The sequence below is a fragment of the Felis catus genome, chromosome D4 (assembly GCF_018350175.1).
Source record: "Felis catus isolate Fca126 chromosome D4, F.catus_Fca126_mat1.0, whole genome shotgun sequence".
Lineage (NCBI taxonomy): Eukaryota > Metazoa > Chordata > Mammalia > Carnivora > Felidae > Felis > Felis catus.
In genome coordinates, this window is record NC_058380.1 from 51,057,505 (window position 1) to 51,083,153 (window position 25,649).

Sequence of the window (25,649 nt, forward strand, 5' to 3'; positions counted from 1 at the left end):
CTCAGTTGGTTAAGCATCCAACTTTGGCTCCAGTCACGATCTCACTGTTTATGAGTTCAAGCCTTGCATCAGGCTTTCTGCTGTCAGTGTGGAGCCTGCTCATCTGTCTTCCTCTCTCTCTCTTTCTCTCTTTCTCTTTCTCACTGCTTGTGTGTGTGCACGCTCTCTCTCCTTCTCTTTCTCTCTGTCTCAAAAATAAACAAATGTTAATTTAAAAAATTATCTTCTTATTTGCTTTACATAATTACTTTATATTTTGATTATAATTCTTTATCTTTTAAACATATTTTAAATATCATCTTCCAGTCTGTTTGCTTTTTAATTTTGATTATGATCCTTTTTTATAGGACAGAAGTTTTCAGTTTCAATATGGTCAAATCAAGGAGTCTTTTTTCCCTTTTGTTGTCATTTTTCTCATTTGCTTTTTATGTCTTCTTTAATTAAACACTTCAAAAGATATTCTCCAAATTTTCTTCTAATTTTAAAGTTTTGGGTTTTGTTTTTTTTGGCTATGTCTTTAGTTTTTGTTTAGTTCAAGATTGGGTATATTGTAAACTTCAAAATGTTCATATATTAGGTCAGAACAACTCTACTTATAGGAATAGTCTTCAGTGAAACCTTTGTACATGTATGCAAAGAATTATGGATTCATTATTTTAAATAAAGCAATATTTTAAAGTGGAAAATAACAACAACCTAAATGTCAAAATGGAATGAAAAATGACATGTGATAAATTCATGTGGTGGAGTAGTATACAAAAATTATAAGGATAGAAAATAATCAGCGCAGATAGATTTCAAAAAAAAAATAGGGTAAAAAGTGATTGATTGAAGAAAACCATGCTACGTGTGATACTTTTTTAGTTAAGTTTTTATTTTAATTTCCCTATAGTTAACATAGAGTGTTCTGTTAGTTTCAGGTATACGTTATAGTGATTCAACACTTCCATACAACACCCAATCCTCATCACAAGTGTACTCCTTAATCCCCGTCACCCATTTAACCCATCCCATATACCACCACCCCTCCCCGCCCCCGGTAACCAATCATTTCATTCTCTATAGTTATGGCTCTGTTTCTTGGTTTCTGTCTCTATTTTTCCCTTTGTTTGTTTTGTTTCCTATATTCCACATGTGAGTGAAATCATATGATATTTGTCTTTCCCTTACTGACTTATTTCACTTAGCAGTAGACTCCCTAGTTCCATCCATGTCATTGCAAAGGGCAAGATTTCATTCCTTTTTTTTTTTTTCCTGAGTAGTATTTCAGTGTTTGTGTACACATACATACATACATACCATCTCTTGTATATCCATTCATCAATCAGTGGACACTTGAGCTGCTTCCATAATTTGGCTATTTTGGTGCTACAAACATAGGGGTGCATGTATCCCTTTGATTTAGTGTTTTTGTAATTATGGGGTAAATACCCAGTAGTGCAATTACTGGATCATAAGGTAGTTCTATTTTCAATTTTTCAGGAAACTTTGTCCTGTTTTCCAGTTTGCATTCTCACTAGGAATACAAGAGGGTTTCTTTTTCTCCACATCCTCACCAACACTTGTTGTTTCTTGTGTTTTTGAGTTTAGCTATTCTGATAGGTATAAGGTGATATCTCATTGTAGTTATGATTTGCATTTCCCTGATGATGAGTGAAGTTGAGCATCTATTCATGGTTCTTTTGGTTATTGGGATGTCTTCTTTGGAGAAATGTCTGTTCATGTATTCTGCTCATTTTTTAATTGGATTATTTGTTTTCTATTGAGTTGTAAAAGTTCTTTATATATTTTTATCTATATTTATCTATATCTCTAACCCTTTATCAGATATGTCATTTGCAAGTATATTCTGCTATTCAGTAGCTTACCTTTTAGTTTTATTGATTGTTTCCTTCACTGTGCAGAAGCTTTTTATGTAACCCCCAATAGTTTATTTTTACTTTTGTTTCCCTTGCCTCAGGAGACATATCTACAAAAATGTTGCTATGCCAGTGTCAGAGATATTACTGCCTGTGCTCTCTTCTGGGATTTTTATGGTTTAAGTTCTCACATTTAGCTCTTTAATCCAGTTTGAGTTTATTTTTATGTATGCTGTAAAAAAAAAAGTGGTCCAGTTTTTATTCTTTTGTATGTAGCCATCATTTTTCTTAACACCATTTGTTGAAGACACTGTCTTTTCCCCTTCCATTTTCTTTCCTGCTTTGTTGAAGATTAATTGATCATATACTGGTGAGTTTGTTGCTGGGTTTTCTGTTCTGTTCCATTGATGTTTTTGTGCTGGTACAATACTGTTTTTATTACTACAGCTTTGTAATATAACTTGAATCTGGAATTATGATACCTTCAGTTTTGTTCTTCGTTTCCAAGATTGCTTTGGCTATTTGCGGTCCTTTGTAGTTCCACACAAATTTTGAGATTGTTTTTTCGTTCCAGTTCTATGAAAAATGCTACTGGTATTTTGATAGATTGCATTAATTGTATAGATTGATTTGGGTAGTATAGACATTTTAACAATATTTGTTTTTCCAGTAAACGAACATGGAATGTCTGCATTTTCTTTGTGTCCTTTTCAATTTCTTTCATCAATGTTTTATAGTTTTTAGAGTAGAGGTCTTTCACCTCTTCGTTTAAGTTCATAGATACTTTATTATTTGAGGGAAAATTCTAAATGGGATTGCTTTCTTAATTTCTCTTATTGCTGCTTTATTATTAATATGTATAAATGCAACAGATTTCTGTACATTGATTTTTGTATTCTGAGTCTTTACTGAATTCATTTATCAGTTGTAGTTTTTGCAGGGAGTCTTTAGGGCTTTCTATATATAGTAGCATGTCATCTGCAAATAGTGAGTTTTACTTCTTCCTTACCAATTTGGATTCCTTTTATTTCTTTTAGTTGTCTCATTTCTATGGCTAGGATTATGTTGAATAAAAGTGGTAAGAAGAGACATCCTTGCCTTGTTCCCAACCTTAGGGGAAAAGCTCTCAGTTTTTCCCTATTGAATAGGATGTTCACTGTGGGTTTTTCATAGAAAGTCTTTATTATGTTGAAGTATGTTCCTTCTAAGCCTACTTTGTTAAGGGTTTTTATCATGAATAGATGCTGTACCTTGTCAAATTCTTTCTCTGTGTCTGTTGAAATGATCATGTTGTTTATCCTTTCTCTTCTTGATGTGGTATATCACATTGATTGATTTGGGAATGTTGAACCACCTTGCATTGCAGGAATAAATTACACTTGATTATGGTGAATGATTTTTTGGTTTGTTTGTTTTATTTTTATTTTTTTTAATTTTATTTTTTAAATTTACATCTAAATTAGCATATAGTGCAACAATAATGTCAGGAGTAGATTCCTTAATGTCCCTTACCCATTTAGCCCACACCCAGAACGCCTCAGTAACCCTCTGTTTTTTCTCCATATTTAAGAGTCTCTTATGTTTTGTCCCCCTCCCTGTTTTTATATTATTTTTGCTTCCCTTCCCTTATGTTCATCTGTTCTGTGTCTTAAAGTACTTATATGAGTGAAGTCATATGGTATTTGTCTTTCTCTGAATAATTTTGCTTAGCATAATAACTTCTAGTTCCATCCACGTAATTGCACATGACAAGATTTCATTCTTTTTGATTGCCGAGTAATACTCCATTGTATATATATACCACATCTTCTTTATCCTTTCATCCATTGATGGACTTTTGGGCTCTTTCAATACTTTGGCTATTGTTGATAGTGCTGCTGTAAACATTGGGGTGCATGTGTCCCTTTAAAACAGCATACCTGTATCCTTGGATAACTACTTAGTAGTGCAATTGCTGCTACTACTCATAGAGGAGTTCTATTTTTAATTTTTTGAGGAACCTCCATACTGTTTTCCAGAGTGGCTGCACTAGCTTGCATTCCCACCATCAATGCAAAAGAGATCCTCTTTCTCCACATCCTCGCCAACATCTGTTGTTGCCTGAGTTGTTAATGTTAGCCATTCTGACAGGTGTCAGGTGGTATCTCATTGTGGTTTTGATTTGTATTTCCCTGATGATGAGTGACGTGGAGCATTTTTTCATGTGTTGACTGGCCATCTGGATGTCTTCCTTGGAGAAGTGTCTATTCATGTCTTTGCCCATTTCTTCACTGGATTATTTGTTTTTTGGGTGTTGAGTTTGAGAAGTTCTTTATAGATTTTGGATACTAACCCTTTATCTGATATGTCGTTTACAAATATCTTCTCCCATTCTGTCGGTTGCCTTTTAGTTTTGCTGATTGTTTCCTTTGCTGTGCGAAAGCTTTTTATTTTGATGAGGTCCCAGTAGTTCATTTTTGCTTTTGTTTCCATTGCCTCCAGAGATGTGTTGAGTAAGAAGTTTCTGTGGCCAAGATCATAGAGGTTTTTGCCTGCTTTCTCCTCAAGGATTTTGGTGGCTTCCTGTTTTCCATTGAGGTCTTTCATCCGTTTTGAGTTTATTTTTGTGCATGGTGTAAGAAAGTGGTCCAGGTTCATTCTTCTTCATGTTGCTGTCCAGTTTCCCAGCACCACTTGCTGTAGAGACTGTCTTTATTCATTGGGTATTCTTTCCTGCTTTGTCAAAGATTAGGTGGCCATACACTTGTGGGTCCATTTCTGGGTTCTCTATTCTGTTCCATTGATCTGAGTGTCTGTTCTTGTGCCAGTACCATACTGTCTTGATGATTACAGCTTTGTAGTATAGCTTGAAGTCTGGGATTGTGATACCTCCTGCTTTGGTTTCCTTTTTCAAGATTGCTTTGGCTATTCGGAGTCTTTTCTGGTTCCATACAAACTTTAGAATTATTTGTTCTAGTTCTGTGAAGAATGCTGGTATTATTTTGATAGGGATTGCATTGAATATGTAGATTGCTTTGAGCAGTACTGACATTTTAACAATATTTGTTCTTCCTATCCAGGAGCATGAAATCTTTTTCCATTTTTGTGTCTTCTTCAATTTCTTTCATATGGTTTCTGTAGTTTTCGGTGTATAGATTTTTCACCACTTTGGTTAGATTTATTCCTGGGTATTTTATGGGTTTTGGTCCAATTTTAAATGGGATCGATTCCCTGATTTCTCTTTCTGTTGCTTCATTGTTGGCGTATGGGAATGCAACCGATTTCTGTTCATTGATTTTGTATCCTGCAACTTTGCTGAATTCATCCATCAGTTCTAGCAGTTTTTTGGTGGAATCTTTTTGGTTTTCCATGTAGAGTATCATGGCATCTGTGAAGAATCAAAGTTTGACCTCCTCCTGGCCAGTTTGGATGCCTTTTATTTCCTTGTGTTGTCTCATTGCAGAGGCTAAGACTTATAATACTATGTTGAATAACAGTGGCAAGAGTGGACATCCCTGTCTTGTTCCTGACCTTAGGGGAAAGCTCTCAGTTTTTCCCCATTGAGGATGATATTAGTGTTGGGTCATTCATATATGGCTTTTATGATCTCGAGGTATACTCTTTCTATCCTGACTTTCTTGAGGGTTTTTATCAAGAAATGATGCTCTATTTTGTCAAATGCTTTCTCTGCATCTATTGAGAGGATGATATGGTTCTTGTCCTTTCTTTTATTGATGTGATGAATCATGTTAATTGTTTTGCAGATATTGAACCAGCCCTGTATCCCAGGTATAAATCCCACTTGGTTGTGGTGAATAATTTTTTTAATGTATTGTTGGATCCTGTTGGCTAATATCATGTGGAAGATTTTTGCATCCATGTTTATCAGGGAGATTGGTTTATAGTTCTCCTTTTTAGTGGGGTCTCTGTCTGGTTTTGGAATCAAGGTAATACTGGATTCATAGAAAGAGTTTGGAGCTTTAAGAGGATAGGTATTAACCCTTCCTTAAATGTTTGGTAGAATTCCCCTGGAAAGCCATCTGGCCCTGGACTCTTGTTTCTTGGGAGATTTTTGATTACCAATTCGATTTCCTTACTGGTTATGGGTCTGTTCCAATTTTCTATTTCTTCCTGTTTCAGTTTTGGTAGTGTATATGTTTCTAGGAATTTGTCCATTTCTTCCAGATTGCCAATTTTATTGGCATATAATTGCTCATAATATTCTCTTATTATTGTTTTTATTTCTGCTGTGTTGGTTGTGATCTCTCCTCTTTCATTCTTGATTTTATTTATTTGGGTCCTTTCCTTTTTCTTTTTGATCAAACTGGCTAGTGGTTTATCAATTTTGTTAATTCTTTCAAATAACAAGCTTCTGGTTTCATTGATCTGTTCTACTGTTTTGTTTTTTTTTGATAGTGTTGATTTCTGCTCTAATCTTTATTATTTCCTGTCTTTTGCTGGTTTTGGGTTTTATTTGCTGTTCTTTTTCCAAATCTTTAAGATTTAAGGTTAGGTTGTATATCCGAGATCTTTCTTCTTTCTTTAGGAAGGATTGCTATATACTTCCCTCTTATGACCACCTTTCCTGTATCCCAGAGGTTTTGGGTTGTGGTGTTATCATTTTCATTGGCTTGCATGAACTTTTTAATTTCCTCTTTAACTTCTTGGTTAGCCCATTCATTCTTGAGTAGGATGTTCTTCAGTCTCCAAGTATTTGTTACCTTTCCAAATTTTTTGTTGTGGTTGATTTTGAGTTTCATAGCATTGTGGTCTGAAAATATGCACAGTATGATCTCCTGGTGTGGACCAAGAACCTCCCCGACCCCATTTGCCCTTCCCACCAGAGCACTGCCAGGTATTGGGCTGCAGAGTTTGAGACTCTGCGCTCCCCCTATTTATGGTCTTAATGGAATTTAGACTTTCTCCCTTCTTCTTTATCCCGTTTTAGTTCAGTCCCTGTGGCTGTTTCCAATTTTCCACTTTCTCCAGCTGCTTTTGGGGAGGGGTGCTTTTCCCGTATTCTCCACCCCCTCCCCCCACCCATCTCCATCCTTTCTCCGCACATACAAAAGGGGCTCCCTGCTCTCAGTGGCTTCTCTCTCCCCAAGTTCACCTCTCTGTGCTGGGTACCTGCTGAATTCTGTGGTTCAGGTTGTGCAGATTGTTGTGGTAATCCTCAGATCAGTTTTCTAGGTGTGCAGGATGGGTTAGTGTTGGTCTAGCTGTATTTCAAGGACATGAGACACACAAAAAATTTCCATGCTGTTCTGCCATGTTGGCTCCTCCCCGTGGTGAATGATTTTTTTAAATGTATTGTTTGAATCAGTTTGGTAGTAGTTTGTTGAGTATTTTTCTATCTATGTTCATCAGGGATATTGGCCAGTAGTTCTCTTTTTTTTGGTTGTGTCTTTATCTGGTTTTGGTATTATAGTAATGCTGGCCTCATAAAATGAATTAGGAAAATTTTCTCCCTTTGAGAAGAGTAGGTATTCACTCCTCTTTAAATGTTAGGTAGAATTCACCTGTGAAGCCACCTGGTCCTAAACATTTTGTTTGTTGAGGGTTTTTTTATTAGATTCTTTGGTAGTAATTGGTCTTTTGAAGTTTTCTATTTCTTCCTGCTTCAGTTTTGGTAATTTATATGTTTCTAGGAATTTATCTATTTCTTCTAGTTTGTCTAATTGGTTGGCATATAGTTTTTCATATATTTTCTTAGAATTGTGTTTCTGTGGTGTTTGCTGTTATTTCTCTCTCATTTGTAATTTTGTTTATTTTGAGTCCTTTGTTTTTGATGAGTCTGGCTGAAGGTTTATCAATTTTGTTGAGTTTTTCAAAGAACCAGCTCCTGGTTTCATTGATCTCTTCTGTTATATATTTTTTATGTGTTTGTTTTTAGTTTCTATATCATTTATCTCTGTTCTAATATTTATTGTTTCCTTCCTTCTGCTGGGTTTGGGGTTTGTTGTTCTTTTTCTAGCTTCTTTACGTGTAATGTTAGGTTGTTTATTTGAGACTTTTCTTCTTGAGGTAGGTCTGTATTATTACAAACTTCCCTCTTGGAACCACTTTTGCTGCATTCGAAAGATTTTGGACCATTGTGTTTTCATTTTCGTTTGTTTCCATGTAATTTTTAATTTCTTCTTTGATTTCCTGGTTGACCCATTCATTGTTTAGTAGGATGTTATTTAACTTCCATTAATTTGTAGTCTTTGCAAATTTTTTTTCTTGTGTCTTGACTTCTAGTTTCATAACATTGTGATCAGAAAAGATGCATGGTATGACATTGGTCTTTTTGAATTTATTGAGACTTGTTTGGTGGCCTAATATATGATCTATTCTGGAGAATGTTCCATGTACACTTGAAAAGAATGTGTATTCTGTTTTAGGATGGAATGTTCTGAATATATCTGGTAAATCTATCTGGTCCAATGTGTCATTAAAGCCACTATTTCTTTTCTGATTTTCTTTTTGGATGATCTTTCTGTTGATGTAAGAGGGCTGGTAAAACCCCTATTATTATTGTATTATTATTGATTAGTTTCTTTATGTTTTTTAGTAACTGTTTTATGTATTTGGGTGTTTCATGTTGGGTGTGTAAATATTTACAATTTTTATATCTTCTTATTGGATTTTCTCCTTTATTATTATATAGTGTCCTTCTTTGTCTCCTGTTACAGAGTTTGTTTTAAAGTCTTTTTGTCCAATAAAAGTATTGCTGCCCTGGCTTTCTGTTGACATCCATTTTCATGATAAATGTTTCTCCATCCCCTCACTTTCAATCTGTAGGTGTCTGTACGTCTGAAATTAGTCCCTTGTGGTTAGCATATAGATGGATCTTGCTTTTTTAATCCACTCTGTCACTCTATGTGTTTTTATAGGAATGTTTAGTCCATTCACATTGAAACTAATTAATAGATAGGTATTTATTGCCATTTTGTAACTTGTTTTGTGCTTGTTTCTAAAATTTATCTCTGAAGCTTTCTTCTCTTGCTCTGTTTCATGGATTGCTGGTTTTCTGAGTGATATACTTGGGTTTACTTCTCTTTATTCTTTGCATATCTATTACTGGTTTTTCATGTGTGGTTACCATGAGTTTTGTATATAACCTCTTCTGCATATAGCAGTCTGTATTAAGTTGATGGTCACTTTAGTTTGAATCCATTCTTTACTCCTCTCTTCATGTTTTATGTACAAGGTGTCATATTTTACATCCTTTTATTTTGTGAATCCTTTGACTGATTGTTACAGATATACTTATTTTTCATACTCTCATTTATGGTCTTTCCTTTTCATTCAAAGGGTCACCTTTAATATTTCTTTAAAAAGTTTTTTTTAATGTTTATTTTTGAGAGAGATAGAGAGATAAAGTGTGAGCAAGGAAGGGGCAGAGAGAAAGGGAGACACAGCATATGAAGCAAGCTCCAGGCTCTGAGTTATCAACACAGAGCCCGACCCAGAGTTTGAACCCATGAGCTATGAGATCATGACCTGAGCTGAAGTCGGATGCTTAACTGACTGAGCCACCCAGGCACCCCACCTTTAATATTTCTTTAGGGATGGTTTAGTGGTCATGAACTCCTTTAGTTTTTGGTTGAGAAAATCTTTATCTCTCATTCTGAATAATAGCCTTACTGGATAGTGTATTCTTGGCTGCAGATTTTTCCCTTTCAGCTCTTTGAATATGTCTTCCCACTCCCTTCTGGCCTGCAAAGTTTCTTCTGAAAAATCCACTGATAACCTTACCAGGTTCCCCTTACTTGTAACTGTCTTCTTTTCTTTCACTGCTTTAAAAGTTCTTCCTTTATCTATACATTTTGCCATTTTAATTACTATATGTCTTGGTATGGACCTCCTTAGGTTGATTTTGTTGAGGGATCTCTGTGCTTTCTGGATCTGGATATCTGTTAACTTCCCCAGATTAAAGTCATTTTCAGCTGTTACTTCTTCAAATAAATCTTCAGCTCCTTGTCTCTCTCTTTTTTTCTTCTGGGATCCCTATAACTCTAATATCATTATCCTTGGTAGAGTCACTGAGTTCCCTAATTCTATTCCTGTTTAGCATGACTCTTTTCTTTCATTTGGTCACCCTGCTTAATTTCCATTACTCTGTCTTACAGGTCATTAATCCATTCCTTTGCTTCATCTATCTTTCTATTTATTCCATCAAGTGTTTTTGTTTAATTAATATTTTATTTTTGAAAGATAGAGGCAGGAGGGAGTCTAGAGAGGGAGAGATAGAAAATCCCAAGCACACTGTCAGTGCAGAGACCAACATAGGGCTCAAACCCATGAACCACGAGATCGTGATCTGACCTGAAGTCAAGAATTGGATGCTTCACTGCACCCCCATCAAGTGTATTTTTAACTTCATATATTGCATTATTCATCTCTGATTGGTTCTTTTTATGTTTTTCCTCTATCTGTTAAGGGTCTCACACAAATAGGTTGAAAGTGAGAGGATGGAAAAATATATTTTAGGCAAAAAGTAACCAAAGGAGAACCTAGATAGCTATGCTTATATCAGACAAAATACACTTTAAATCAAAAGCCTATTTAAATAAAAAGATTACAAGGGACAAATAAACACATTATATGTTAATAAAAGTTGCAATACAGCAAGAAGATACAACAATTACAAACATTTATGTATACAATACACAGACCATCAAAAAAGTATAAAGCAAAAACTGACAGAATTAAAGGGAGAGGTAGACACTTCTATAATAAAAGTTAAAAATTTCAGTATCCCATTCTTAACAATGGATAGAAAAACCAGGCAGAAGGGAAGGAAACAAGGAACTTGAACTACACATAAACCAGTTAGATCTAACTTATATGGAACAGACTACCAAAGTCAACAGCAACAAAATACACATTCTTCTCAAGTGCACATGGGACATTCTCCAGGATAGATGGTGTATTATGCTACAAATTAAATCTCAATGGATTTTAAAACATAGCTATAACACTAATTATCTTCTCTGACCACAACGGGATAAAGTTAGAGATCAATAACAAAAGGAAACCTGGAAAACACAATTTTGTTGAAATTCAACAACAACTCTTAAACAGCCAATAAATCAAATAAAAACATTACAAGAGAAATTAGGAAATATTTTGAGAGAATTTACAACAAAAACAACATAGCAAAACTTATGAGACACAGTGAAAACAGTGCTGATGGGGAAATTTACAATTATAAATCCTTACCGTAAAGAAAGAAGAAACATGCTAAGCCAATAATGTAACTTTACAACTTAGACAACTAGGAAAAGAACAAGCTATGCCCAAAACTAGCCAAAAATAAATAATAATAATAATAATAATAATAATAATAATAATAATAATAATAAAAAAAAGGGTAGACAAATGAAATAGAGGATAGAAAATCTATAGAGAAAAACAATAAAACCAAAAATTGTTTATTCAAAAATATCAAGAAAATTGAAATTTAGCTAGATGGACTAAGAAATAAAGAGAGAAGCCTCAATTGCTAACATCAGAACCAAAAGTGGGGCCAGCAGTTAGGTCAGTACCAGTGGCATAGGCCTGTGACTTTTTTCATGCTTGACCACTTACTTGTCATGCAGCCATGGTGTGGAAGTTAAACCTGCCTTTGCTTGTAGTCTTGCTTTTTCTCAGCCCAGCCTTGATGCACAGTTCAGGCCTTCTGATTTTAGTCCTTAACACTTGGCCTCTTAAGAATCAACTGAAACAGTGTGGAGAGCATGAACATCTGAAGGTTATATTCTGGATACAATTGAAAGCAGCTGTGCTTTCTGTGCGCTAGAGCAGTGTGATGGCACTGTAGGCTTTGGAGGAAGGCCTGATGAATTTGGAAAATCCATAAGATGGGATTTACTGTTCCATCTACAAATAGTATAAAATTCAAAACATGATCAAATAGGATATTTGCCAATAAATGGAGCTCAGGACTATGCTAATGATGCTTCAGTGATAGCCTTAGCCATTGGGCTTGGTGATATATTGATGTGCTTCCTACCAAGCTACCAAGGATGTAGAAATTATGAGAACAAGAGAATATCTAACTATAGCTTGCTAAGAAGTGATTTTAAGAATTCAGAAATATTTTTTGAAACCCTTTGGGGGCTGTTAAATACAATTGTGTAACTATCAGTTATGATGTTGCTTATAATCAACTTCCAGCCTTTACTTGGTTTAGTCTTATAGTTTATAATTCTCTAAAAAAATCAGTCAACTGAGGAAAAAGTAGATTGAATATAGTTCATCTTTTCTGTTAGCATCTATATTTAAAGAAAGAAGCAAAGACTTAAAAGGTTACACATTATCATCTCATAGTGTGCTTCAAGTATTCTAAATTCTTTGTAAAATAAGTGCAAAAATAAATTTATACTGAAGGAGAAAAAAAAGAAATGAAAGTGGGGACATTACTGCTGATGCTATAGAAATAGAAAGAATTATGAGAGAGTACTGTAAAATAATGTATGCCAAAAAATTGGATAATCAAGATGAAATCAACAAATTCCTAGAAACATGAAACCTACTAAGACTAAATCACAAAGAAATAGAAAATAAGAAGAGGCTTAAAACTAGTAAGGAGATTAAATCATCAATAAAAAAATTCACCCAACAAAGAAAAGCTCCGGACCTGATGATTTTACTGGTGAATTCTACCAAACATTAAAGCAACAACTATCACCAATCCTTCTCAAATGTTTCCAAAAGATTGAAGAGTAGACAACATTCCCTAACTCATTCTGTGATGCCAGCAATTCGTTGCTCCAAAGCCAGAGAAAAACAATGTAAGAAAACTATTGGTCAATACCCCTTATAAACATTAATACAAAAATCTTCAAAATGATATCAAACCAAATTCAGTATATTAAAAGTATTATATACCATGACCAATTGGATTTATTCCTGGAATGCAAGGATGGCTCAATTATGAAAATCAATGCATATAATATACCACATTAATAGAATGAAGGGGAAAACAACATGATTATCTCAATTGATATATAAAAAGCATTTGATAAAATTCATTAGCCCTTCATGGTAATAACACCTGATAAAATTAGAAGGAAGCTATCTCAACATAATAAAACCACATATGAAAACCTGATGGCAAACATCATAGTCAATAGAGAAACACTAAAAATCTTTTAAAATCAGGAACAAAACAAGGATGTCCACTTCTGCCATTTGTGTTCAACATAGTACTAGAATTTCTAACCAGAGCAATTAGGCAAGAGAAAGAAATGAAAGGATCCAAATTGGAAAGGCAGAAGTAAAATAATCTGTTTGCAAATTATAGAGTCTTAGATGTAGAAAATCCTAATGACTCTACAAAAGAAAACCTGATAGAAATAATAAATGAATTTGCAAAGTTTCAGGATACAAAATCACCTCACAAAAATCAATTACATTTCTATAGCCTAATAATGAACAATCTGAAGAGGAAATTAAATAAATCATTCCACTTAAGATAGCATCAAAAATAATAAAGAAGTTCAGAATGAACCAAGGGGGTGAAAGACTTCTACAATGCAAACTACAGCACATTACTGAAAGAAATTAAAGGCATAAGTAGGTGAAGACATCATATATTCATGGATTGGAAGACTTAATCTTATTAAGATACCAATATTATTCAGAGATCTACAAAATTTATACAATTTCTACCAAATCTCAACAATGTTTTTGTAGAAATAGAAAACAAAAAACCCTTTGTAAAATTTATATGGAATCTCCAGAGACTATGGTTAGTCAAAACAATTCCAAAAAAGAAAAGTTGGCGGACTCACATTTCCTGATTTCAAAACTTACTACAAAGTTGCATTTGTCAAAAAAGGGAGGAGGCACTGGCATAAAGACAGATATGTAGACGAATGGAACAGAATAGAGAGCCCAGAAATAAGTTCTCATATAATGAGTTTTGAGAAGGGTGCCAGGATAATTCAGTGGGGGAGAAAACAGTCTTCAACAAATGGTTTTGGGAAAACTGGATATCCTCATGCAAAAGAGTTGGACCCTTACCTAATACTATGTCTAAAAAAATTAATTCAAAATCAATCAAAGACCTAAATATAAGAGTTAAAACTATAAAGTGCTTAGAAGAAAACCTATGACAAAATCTTTGCAACATTGGATTTGGTATTTTCTTGGATATGACACCAAAAGCACAGACAATAAAAGAAAAAATAGACTAACTGGATTTCATGAAAATTAAAAACTTTTGTGCATAAAAAATACTATTAACAGAATAAAAAGTTAATCCACAAAAAAGGTTAAAATATTCACAAATCCTGTATCTGGTAAGGGTGTTAACATCAGGAATATGTAGAGAATTCTAAAACTCAACAACAAAAAACAGCCTCTGGGCAGGATATATGTCAGCATGTAAATGCATGCTAGTAAAGCTGGACCCTCGAGCTGCAGCTTCTACAGTATGCAGTCAAATACCTTCCAGGGAAAGACTGGGAGATAAGCATTTTTTTAAAAAAAGTTTTCATTGTTTATTTTTGAGCGAGAGAGGCAGAGCATGGGTGGGGGAGGGGCAGAGAGAGAGGGAGTCACAGAATCCAAAGCAGGCTCCAGCCTCCAAGCTGTCAGCACAGAGCCTGACGTGGGGCTTGAACTCACGAACTGTGAGATCATGACCTGAGCCAAAGTCGGATGCTTAACTGACTGAGCCACCCAGGCACCCCAGAGGTAAGCAATTTTGCTTGTTCTCTCTGCACTGAGCCCTGGGAAGATAGCTGTGGCAAGTGTTCACCACCTGTTACCAACCGCTTCTTTGTTTGCCCCAGTAGCTTTCAGAACTAGGTCCCTTTGGTGACAGCTTTAAAAGCTGAGGTATCAGATAGGTGGTCCAAACCCTTCACTCCTCAGGAAGAAGCTGGGGTTTGGGAGTTCCCTCCTGATTGTATGGCACTGGGCCAAAGGTGAGTTTATTATGAGAGTGTTTCAGCACACTCTACCAGTTTTAATATGGGTATTTTTTCAGTTGCCCGATGTGTAGGAGTCACACAACTAGTTTCTGGGTGTCTCCCAGAGGGAATTGCTTCATGTGTAGCTATATATTTGGAATATCCATGGGAGGAGGGAAATTCAGGAGCCTCTGGTGTCTCCATCTTTGTCTGGGGTCCCTGCTAGACTTTATTAAAAGCACTTTGGAGTTAGTAAGTACTTCAAACTTCACAGGAAGCCATCAGATAAGAAAGTCTTGGTGTTCGGGGAATATACAGAAATGACTTTCAATGAAAGGGGAAGGTGACTATAGAGACTAAGATGTCCCACGATCTGCTACCTGCAAACTGGAGACCCCCAAAAGCCAGTAGTTATAATTTAGCCCAAGTCTAAAGGCCTGAGAATCAGAGGAGCAAATTGCTTAAATCCTTCTCCAAGATCCAGAGAAGATGAAGTGAGATATTCCAACTCAAGTAGGAAACCAGGAAGCAAAGAAGACTATTTCATCAATTTGTATACTTATTGTTTATCCCTCTTGTAAATTTTGCTGGGATATATAGTTATATATATATTTTTATCATTTTTCATAATAGTTTCTATAAGGTTGGCTAAATAAGAGCAATCTCAATCCATGTACCAAAACACTTTCTCTGCAGTTCTAAAATTAGCACCATTCAAATAACCCCACCAAATACTAGATAATGTTACCATGAAAGTGTCTGTAAGAGGAGGGAGTGGCTAACAGGGAAGTTTTTCTCTACTCCCAGAATGGACAAAATGTGGCAAAGTTTTAGAGCTACATAAATTAAGATGCATTTACTGATCAAAACCATTTCTACCATGAACTGTGACAATGCCACAATCAGTCTAGAGATTGGGGGGTGTGTGAATCAGAGGAGGCAGCAAGCTGGATCAGCATCACAGTGAAATCTTTAAAGTTAGGATAAGGTCTGAGATTTTACTCCAAGAAGTTCCTATAACATATTCCTACAATGCTTAAAACATAAATGACACTAATAAATTAGCTAATTTCATAATTTGTACACCAAGAAGGGAAGCAATAACCTGCTTCATGTGTGCCTGGGTAAGGGGTGCCCATTCATATAGGAATATGTGTTATTCAGTATCATGAAGTAGGAGATGTCATTAACCTTCTCTAATCTCATGCAAAAGGATATTAGCTAGTTCAGGAATTCAAATGCATTTCCTTAATATTATTCCTCTCCCCAGTTTTTTTCTTTGCTCAAGATTTTGTAAAGATAGTAAAATAATGTGGAAGAAATAGACCCCACCAGATGAGCTGAACAGTGCATGTTAAACAGTTAATAAATATTTTGTACTGTGAGGGCATATGTTCCACTATTCATTTCTCATTCCTTCTTACCAGAATTCAAGTGATGTTCTATTTTTATGCAAACTATGATATAGTCACTATTTCAATCCTGGTTTTCATTGTTTTTATTCCATTGCAAACTAATTAGTGGTAGTCATCAATATTTGTCTCAGAATATATCCAGCATTCTACCTTCCAGACACATGATAGGATTGCACTGTTTGGCTTCTTTGTGGTTAATAGGGATGTTATTACGACTCGGATAGGGATGATGTTGCCAATTCAGTTGAAGGAGTTTTAAGCAGAAGTGACGTGTGTCACTTCCAGAAGGAGTTTCCAATTACCTGTGGGCAATTCTTCAAAATTTCCTTGTCCCTTTGGGATGGATTGGCAACACTCAATATGGTGAGTTCTTCATCAGACTGCTTCCTTTGGTGTCGAGTTTCCTTGTAGATCCAAGAAGAGTATGTAGTTTGAATAAGTAATATGCCTTTCTTCCTTAAGGCATTAAGAATTGGGGGATTATTACTGAAACATAAATTAGCCTTTATCAACTAATATCCATGAAGTTTTGCCTCTTATGCTACTGGACACCATTTCTTATCAATCAGGTAAACATGTATATCCTAATTATGAGGTATTCTCAGTCGCTGCTGCTCTTGTTTCAAGGTCAGACATTAAAGTACAGAAACTTTATGCTTAGACTAAATAGCAACCTACTAAATGAATTTTATCGCTCAAGGATTTTAGTTACCACGTACCATTGTACACATTTATATAGATTCACAAAATTCTAGCTATATGAGTGAGACCACACATTGCCCTCTAAAATAATGCCTCTTCAAAACTCTGTTGCTATAATTGCATGTTTTATAGACCTTGACGATATGTGATAAAGTAAAAATAATTGACTCAGTGTTTTCTAGAAGATGCTCCCATTTCTTGGAAAACTTTCCATGTACTGCTATTCTCTGTCTCACAGTAATAAATGAACTTCTGCTATCGCCACTGGTTGTTGGTATCTTGTAACAACAAAAAAAGTGGATTAAATATATACTTAACACATTATGAACAACATTGAAAGGAATTTCAAAGACCATCGAGTCTTCTTGGTCTCTGTAAAATCTTGCAATTGTTTCTTACCAGGCTGTCTTGGCTATGTTTTTAGACATCTCCAAAGCACTGGAAAATCATCATATGCATCAGTAGCATAGGTAATGGTGCATCATGAAGGTGCTAAGGTGATTGCCTCTATTGGGAGGAAGAAGTCTTGCACTCTACAGAACTGGTGCTTGCAATAAATACGAACCTCAATAGAGAATTCTAAGGGTGTAGTGAATACTTCAAAAGGTTAAGGATTATTAAAGTAAATGGAAGCAAAGGGACCAAAATTAATAAGTAAAGGGAGAAATAGGCTAATTCTGACTACATATAGTTTCATGGAATGGTTTTTGACTTAAAAGCAACAACAAAAAAGCCTTTGGAAACTTCATTTATGTAACCACCAATTGAAAGTGAAACATGAACACTGTGTTAGGGTACTCCAGAGAAACAGAACCAACAGGAGAGATTTAGATACATGTTTAGAAAAAGAGATTGACAGGGCACCTGTGTGGCTCAGTTGGTTAAGCATCTGACTCTTGATTTCAACTCAAGTCATGATCTCTGTCTTGAGATCAATCTCTGTGTCAGGCTCTGCACTGAGCTTGAACCCCGCTTCAGATTCTCTCTCCTTCTCTCTTTCCTCCTGCTTTCCCTCCCTCTCTCTCTTTCTGGAAATAAATAAACATTAAAAAAGAAGAAGAGATTTACTACAGGAATTGGCTCATGTGGTCATGGAGGCTGAGATAAGCCATGATGCAACCTGCTGTCTGCAAATCTAGAAAGCTAGTGATAGAATTCAGTCCAAGTTCAAAGACCTGAACACCAGAGGAGCTGATGATATAACTCCTAGTGGAAAGCTGAAGGCCTGAGAAGGGGTGGGGAGAGACCCTAGTGTAAGTCTAAAGGTCTCAAAGCCAGAAGATGAGACAGATGCCAGAGTGCAAGAGAAGATAGACATTCTAGCTTATGTAGAATGAGAATTTGCTTTTTTTCTGCCTTTTTGTCCTCAGCAGATCAGATGATGCCCTCCCACATTAGTGAGGACACATCAGATTCCTCACAGATTCAAGTGCCAATCTCTTCTAGAATCATCCTCACAGACCTTGAAAAATCATGTTTTTTTTTCATGTCTTATGCCCATTTCTTCACTGGATTGTTTGTTTTTTGGGTCTTGAGTTTGGTAAGTTCTTTACACATTTTTGTTACTAACCCTCTATTCAGTATGTCATTTGCAAACATCCCATTCCATTGGTTGCCTTTTAATTTTGTTGATTTTTTCCTTTGCTGTGCAGAAGGCTTTTATCTTGATGAGGTTCCAATAGTTCATTTTTGCTTCTACTTCCCTTGCCTTCAGAAACGTGTCAAATAAGAATCTGCTGTGGCCAGATGGCTAACAGACACATGAAAAGATGCTCAACATCGCTTATCATCAGGGAAATACAAATTAAAACCACAATGATATACCACCTCAAACCAGTCAGAGTGGCTAACATTAACTCAGGAAACAACTGATGTTGGTGAGGATGTGGAGAAAGGGGAACCCTTTTGCAGTGTTGATGGGAATGCAAACTGGTGTAGCCACTCTGGAAAGCAGTGTGGAGGTTCCTCAAAAAATTAAAAATGGAACTACCCTACAACCCAGTGATTGCTCTACTATTCCTAGGATACAGGACACAGGAGTGCTGATTTGAAGAGGCACATACACCTCAATATTTATAGCAGCAGTATCAACAATAGCCAAATTATGGAAAGAGCCCAAATGTCCATTGACTAATGAATGGATTAAAATTTGTTATTACACACACACACACACACACACACACACACACACACACACACACACACTGGAATACTACTCATCGATGAAGAATAATGAAATCTTGCCATTTGTAACAACGTGGATAGAACTGATGGGTTTAGGAGTTGATGTGAGCTAATCAGGTCAATGAAAGTTTATGAATAACAGCTCTAAGAGTTTTGCTGAAACTGTTGGGAAACATGTTCTGTTCTACCTCTATTATCGCCCAGCAGGTAGAATATAAGCCTGAAGTTTTCAAAGGCCTTCTTTGTTTCTTCTTGAGGAGGGCGTTTCTGAGAATGAAGCCAATAGAAGAGTGGCTTCACAAGAGAAGAGTGAAGAGAGACAGTTCACTGTTAGGCCCCTTTAAATGCCTAGATTCAGCCTGTCCTGAGGTCCACTACCTAGATATTTTGATTATGTGAGATAATTCAGTTTTTTTTTTCATTTAAAGTATTTTGAATGGTGTTTCTGCACCTGTAGGCAAAATATGTCTGATTTATATACTTTATATGAAGAAGCTAAGACCCAGGAAAGTAATGTGATTTTCTTCAGCTTCACAACCCTGGGTCATAATCTAAAACTGAATCATTCTAATCTAGAGCTCTTTGCAGTTCACACCCTCCCTCTATGGAAGGGGGCTGTTAACATTACCAATTTGGGGAGCTGACAATTTTCCATCTTGCTATATGTTCATTTTGAATTCACTGAGTATATCAACTTTCTTATGTCACATACAGAATGAAGTTCCCAATTTTACATGCTCTTAACACAGAGGGTAATAGATTGACCGATTGAGAAGGAATGAAAAAAAAAAGTCTTATCTCTGGATGTTTGTCTGTCAGAAATAAATAAGGTTGAGCTTTGATAGGATGCCTTTTAAATTCTTAGGTGAATATACAGAATACTCACTTTGCCAAGTCTATGGCAGCTATTATAAATTGAGAGGATGTGCTTTCTTCTACCTAAATGAATTTTTAAAAAGCAAATGTTTAATCTTTCTTCTAACATGAAGATTTTTAAAATTTTTTTAATGTTTTTATTTATTTTTGAGACAGAGTCAGGGCATGAACAGGGGAGGGGCAGAGAGAGAGGGAGACACAGAATCGGAAGCAGGCTCCAGGCTCTGAGCTGTCAGCACAGAGCCTGACGTGGGGCTCGAACTCACAGACTGGGAGATCATGACCTGAGCTGAAGCTGGACAATTAACCGACTGAGCCACCCAGGTGCCCCTAACGTGAAGATTTTGAAAACTCTCCCTTAGAAATTCCAAAGCAAGGGAATTCTATATAACTTATTTTGAGGAGAATATGACCACTATGTTTAATATTCTAAATCTAAATTTTGGGAAAACACAAGATACTATTCTCTAGGTAAAAGGCATCTAAGGCATAATTCAAATGAGGTTTTGGTTTTTCTGCATGGCCATATTCTTATATGAATGTTGATTGAGTTTTTTCTGACTACCATCAGGCCAGCTTGAGAAGAAAAGTATTCAGTCTGTGGTATTTGAAAAAGTTGGCTGTGACTTAAAGGTAACTATTGCTGAGGATTCTTACTGCTGGATTTCTGTTCTATCTGAATACTTGGGAGGCACTCTGAGTATTACAGTAAATTTATCTTTTATAGTGCTTGAGTTTGTTCAAGCCAACAGCTAAGGTTGTAGTTACAGCTTTTCCTCCTTCCTTTTTGCGCTTATAATATCATAATCTTCAAGGTGGCCAATATGGCACCAGTGTTGAAATGAGTCAGTTGCCTCTGAATTCACTGAGTGCCCCAAGCAACAAAACAAAACAAACATCACCAATAAATGAACATAACAAACAAAAATTCTGACTGTAATTAAGAACTTCTATCTCCTATCTCATGTATGGTTGATGGAAGGCAAGAAATGGTTTTCATCATAAGAATTTTCCTTATATATTTATGAATAAAGCTTTTTTTTAATATTTCTAATTTATTTTTGAGAGAGAGAGAGAGAGAGAGAGAGAGAGAGAGAGAGAGAGAGAGAGAGAGAGGGGAAGGGGCAAAGAGAAGGAGACAGAGGATCTGAAGCAGGCTCTGTGCTGACATCAGCAAGGCCAATGCAGGGCTTGAAGTTATTAACTGTGAGATCATGATTTGAGCTGAAGTGGGCCCCCTCAACCGACTGAGCCACTCAAGCCCCCCAGTAGTCACTGTTTTTAAAACATAGCTGAGGCTGTTCTGTTTTGAATGGATTTGGTTTTGATAGGAATTTTTTTTCTTTCTGAACTAATGTGTAAATTCTACCTTCTAAATTGGATTTGATACTTGAGAGCTGGCAGTTGGCTGGGAACAGTTAACTGGGGAATAATTCAGATTACCCACATTTACAGTCGTTGGCTGGGTGGATGCAGACATAGCCACACTGCTGATGTAGGTTGTTGAATTGAGGGCTACATTTTAGATTTTAGATCAAAATGTACTTTCACTGAACAGGTAACTTAGTCCTCATGTGCAGCTTCTTGACACTTCTCCTGTTTCTGTATTCCCACCATCTTCTGAGTCCTATTTGGACTGAGTACAACCCATTTGAACTGTTGACTTACATCTCATTTGAACTATTCAGAATAAGGGAGAAAAGGATGACTTCATCAATTTAGAATCTGGGGAGAGTCATGGAGATAAGTGCCTTCAGATTTGACTAACTCCTTTCTTTTTTTAGCTCTCTTAGTAGGAGGGGTGGAATCAGGAGGAATATTTCATGTGATTGAACTCAGTTACTTAGGGATTAGAAATTGCTGAAGTGTGTGTGTGTGTGTGTGTGTGTGTGTGTGTGTGTGTGTGTGTGAGTGAGTGTATTTCTGTTTTAAGACATGCAGTGAAAGAATTTTGGAAGTGGATACCACCAATACTCTTAAAATATAGCTTCATAGTTACCATTTACTGAATGGTACATAGCCAGCCTGAACACTTGTGAACAATTTCTGTTTTCCTCTGGGAAGTTCCTGTTGATTCTCTAAAACCTGAAAATACTCTGAAAATAATATATTGATTTCCTAAGAACAGACGTGGGAAACTGATGTACAGAAAGGATGGGGACCTTCTTTGTCACTGATTGCCTTGATGGATAAGCCATGTCAGAAGCTTCACTCATTTCTGAGAAGACAAGAAACAATGATATCCAAAGAATATACTTTTATAGTTTGGCCATCTTGGGAAGGACAGACCCTACAATGCACAACACCAAATGTCAAACAGGGCAAACAAAAAGAAATGTTATTTTAAATCCCTGAGAGAGGAATAGTACAGATCGATTTTGTAAGACCTGACAAGTAGGCTTGCTCACTGTGACACATCATTTTCCCAGAAAAAATGTTGATTCGAGAGATACTTTGGAGAGTGCAGGAGGCAGAGTCTGTGGCTTACAATGAAATCAGTTGATCATTCAGGCTCTAAAGGTTTAATGAGATCTTCAGAATGCCTTTCTTTGCTTTGGGCACAGTGTTGCTGAAAATTATCTTCAGCTGTTTGCTGATATATGCAGGTCTTTGTTAATTCTGGGTAGCTGGCATCATGGCAAATTGGGAAACTGAATTGCTCTAGTAATTTAACATTTTGGCCAACTGTTAGACACCTGCTTTCTCCCAACATTAGGATCACCTCTGTGTGTGTGTGTGTGTGTGTGTGTGTGTGTGTGTGTGTGTATTTGTGTGTCTGTGTGTCTTCCACTCTTCTCGGTCTTCACTTTTTCTTGAAAGTTTTCTCCTGGTATGTCCATAGAGAATAAAGACTTGAGAAGGGCCAAATCAAGTTTCCTTGATTTTGGCAAGAAGGACACCTTGCAAAAATGTGGACTATATATTTAGTAGACATTTTAGAGTTCAGTTGTAGACCAAGGAAAAGAAAATCTCAAGCAGAGATGCTCAGCAATAGGACAGTCTATTCTAGATGATTGTGAGTTCTTCCATTCTTTGGAAGTTCAAACAGAATAAGTGAAGCCTGGCATTGATAAATGGATTTTGGAGACAGACTGCCCTGGTTTAAAACCCTAGCTTCACTCCATGACAGCTGTGTGACTTGGACAAGTTGTTCACCTCAGGAAACTCAACCATCTCATTTGTAAAAAAGAGACAGTAATACCTACCTTTTAAGGTAATTTTGAGTATTAATTAAAACATAGTAAATAAAGATCCTTATAAAGTGACGTATAGTAGGAGCCTGAACTACGATTGTTATGGCCACCTATTACAGATGGTGTAGAAACTTAAGTTTTAAATTTCAGGTTTAAGTCTTCATACTACCATAATGTTCTGCTCTTCTTTTAGAAAGTAATGATCTTTCTCGTATTGACTTTCATTATCCTACCTCAGGAGTTTCTTCTAAGAACCCGTGATAGTACCATGTCACTACCTGGCTAACACAAATTTTGGGGGAAGAGTTAGCCACCTAAACTTTCAGATTTAGGAAGTGTTAAGAATTCAGTGAGATACAAGAATATGCTTTATTGTCTAGCACTTTGGATTTGACAGGTTTGTACATGCAATATGGTTTCTAACATTTTATTATGAAGATTTCCAAACATGAACAATTTGAAAGAATTGTATACTGAGCACCCATATTCTGCCATCAATATTTTAATATACTTGCCCCATCACATATCTCTTTATCTACCTATCAATTAAATTTTTTAATGTTTATTTTTGAGAGAGAGAGAGAGACAGAGTGTGAACAGGGAAGGGCAGAGAGGGAGGGAGACACAGAATCTGAAGGAGGTTCCAGGCTCTGAGGTGTCAGCACAGAGCCTGATTTGTGGCTCGAATGCATGAACCACGAGATCATGACCTGAGCCAAAGTCAGATGCATAACCGACTGAGCCACCCAGGCACCCTGTCCATCTATCAATTTTTGATGCATTTTAAACTAAGAGATATTAGTATACCTATCCCTAAATTGTCAATATCTATATCATTAATTATAGTTCAATATTTATAGTGCTTTTATTTAGACAAAATTTGTATATAATGAAATGTATACATCTTAAGTGCACTATTCTATGACTTTTGATGAATGCATACACTTGTGTGGCCTCCACCACACTCAGGTTATAAAACATTTTGCTTAACTCAGAAAGTTCCCTTATGCCTCTTCCTAGTTATGGGATTACCTCCATGGGTCATCTTTGTCCTGATATTTTGTTCATTGTGTTTTAGTTAGGTATGTTCTACAGCCTTGCATCAGTGGAAGCCTGAAGTGTGTACTCTTTTGTGAAAGGATTCTGTCATTCAGTTAAATATTTTTGATATTTATTCTTTATTACTGAGCAGTATTTCATTGTATATGATATGCCCTATTTAAATATGTATTTTGTTGATAAATGTCTCAGCTGTTTCTATTTTTTGGCTTGGATGAATAAATCCGTGAAATTTCTTCTATAAGATTTTTTGTGGACATAGGCTTTCACATCTCTTTGGTTGATTCCTATAATTTATAAGATTCATAGTTGCTGTACTTGCTCTTCAACAATTGGAATTATTAGTCTTTTTAATTTTAGCCGTTCTGGTAGAAGGGTAGTAGTATCTCATTATGGTTTAATAGGAATTTCTATTGAAGAATGATTATATTAAGGACTTTCTTTTTTTAACTTTTTTTTTAATGTTTATTTATTTTTGAGACAGAGAGAGACACAGCATGAACGGGGGAGGGGCAGAGAGAGAGGGAAACACAGAATCGGAAGCAGGCTCCAGGCTCTGAGCCATCAGCCCAGAGCCCGACGCGGGGCTCGAACTCGTGGACCACGAGATCATGACCTGAGCCGAAGTCGGACGCTTAACCGACTGAGCCACCCAGGCGCCCCGTATATTAAGGACTTTTTAATGTGCATATTGGCCATGTTATATCCTCTTTCCCCAAAGCATCTGTTCAAAACTTTTGTCCAGTTTTTGAACTGGGTAATTTTTATTTTTATTACTGGGTTATAGAATTTCCAGTTATAGAATGGTGTGAGGTAGAGGTCATCATTTATTTATTCCATATGAATATCCACTTCTTCTAGCATCATATGTTATAAAGATTTTGATTTACTCATGGATTTCTTTGGTGCCTTTGAAAAAAATGGAATGATCATATAAATTCAAGTTTGTTTCCAGACTCTATGTTTTGTTCTACTGACTATTTTGTCAACTGTTGGGCCAATAGCATACTGTCCTATAACTCTATAGAAAGTTCTCATCAGGCAGCCGTATTCCAGCTTTATTCTTCTTTTCAAGGTTGCTTTTGCTATCCTAGATCATTGACATTTCTATGTCATTTTTAAAATTGGCTTGTCAATTTCTGTAAAAAGCCTAGTGGAATTATGATTATGATTTCATTGGTTTTGTAGATTATTTTGGGAGGGAATTGACATCTAAGCTATATTAGATATCCTAATCCATAAGGATGATATATCTGTCCATTTACTGTTTTTTTGTTTTGTTTTGTTTTAATTCACTCTCAGCAAAGTTTTGTAGTCTTCCTTGCAGAGAAGTCTTAAGGTCTTCTGTTAAATTTATTCCTTAGTGTGTATGTTTTGTTTTTTGATGCCACTATAAATGAAATTATTCTTTTAATTTTGCAATTGATGCCACTAGTATACAAAAATACAACAGACTTTAAATATTGATGT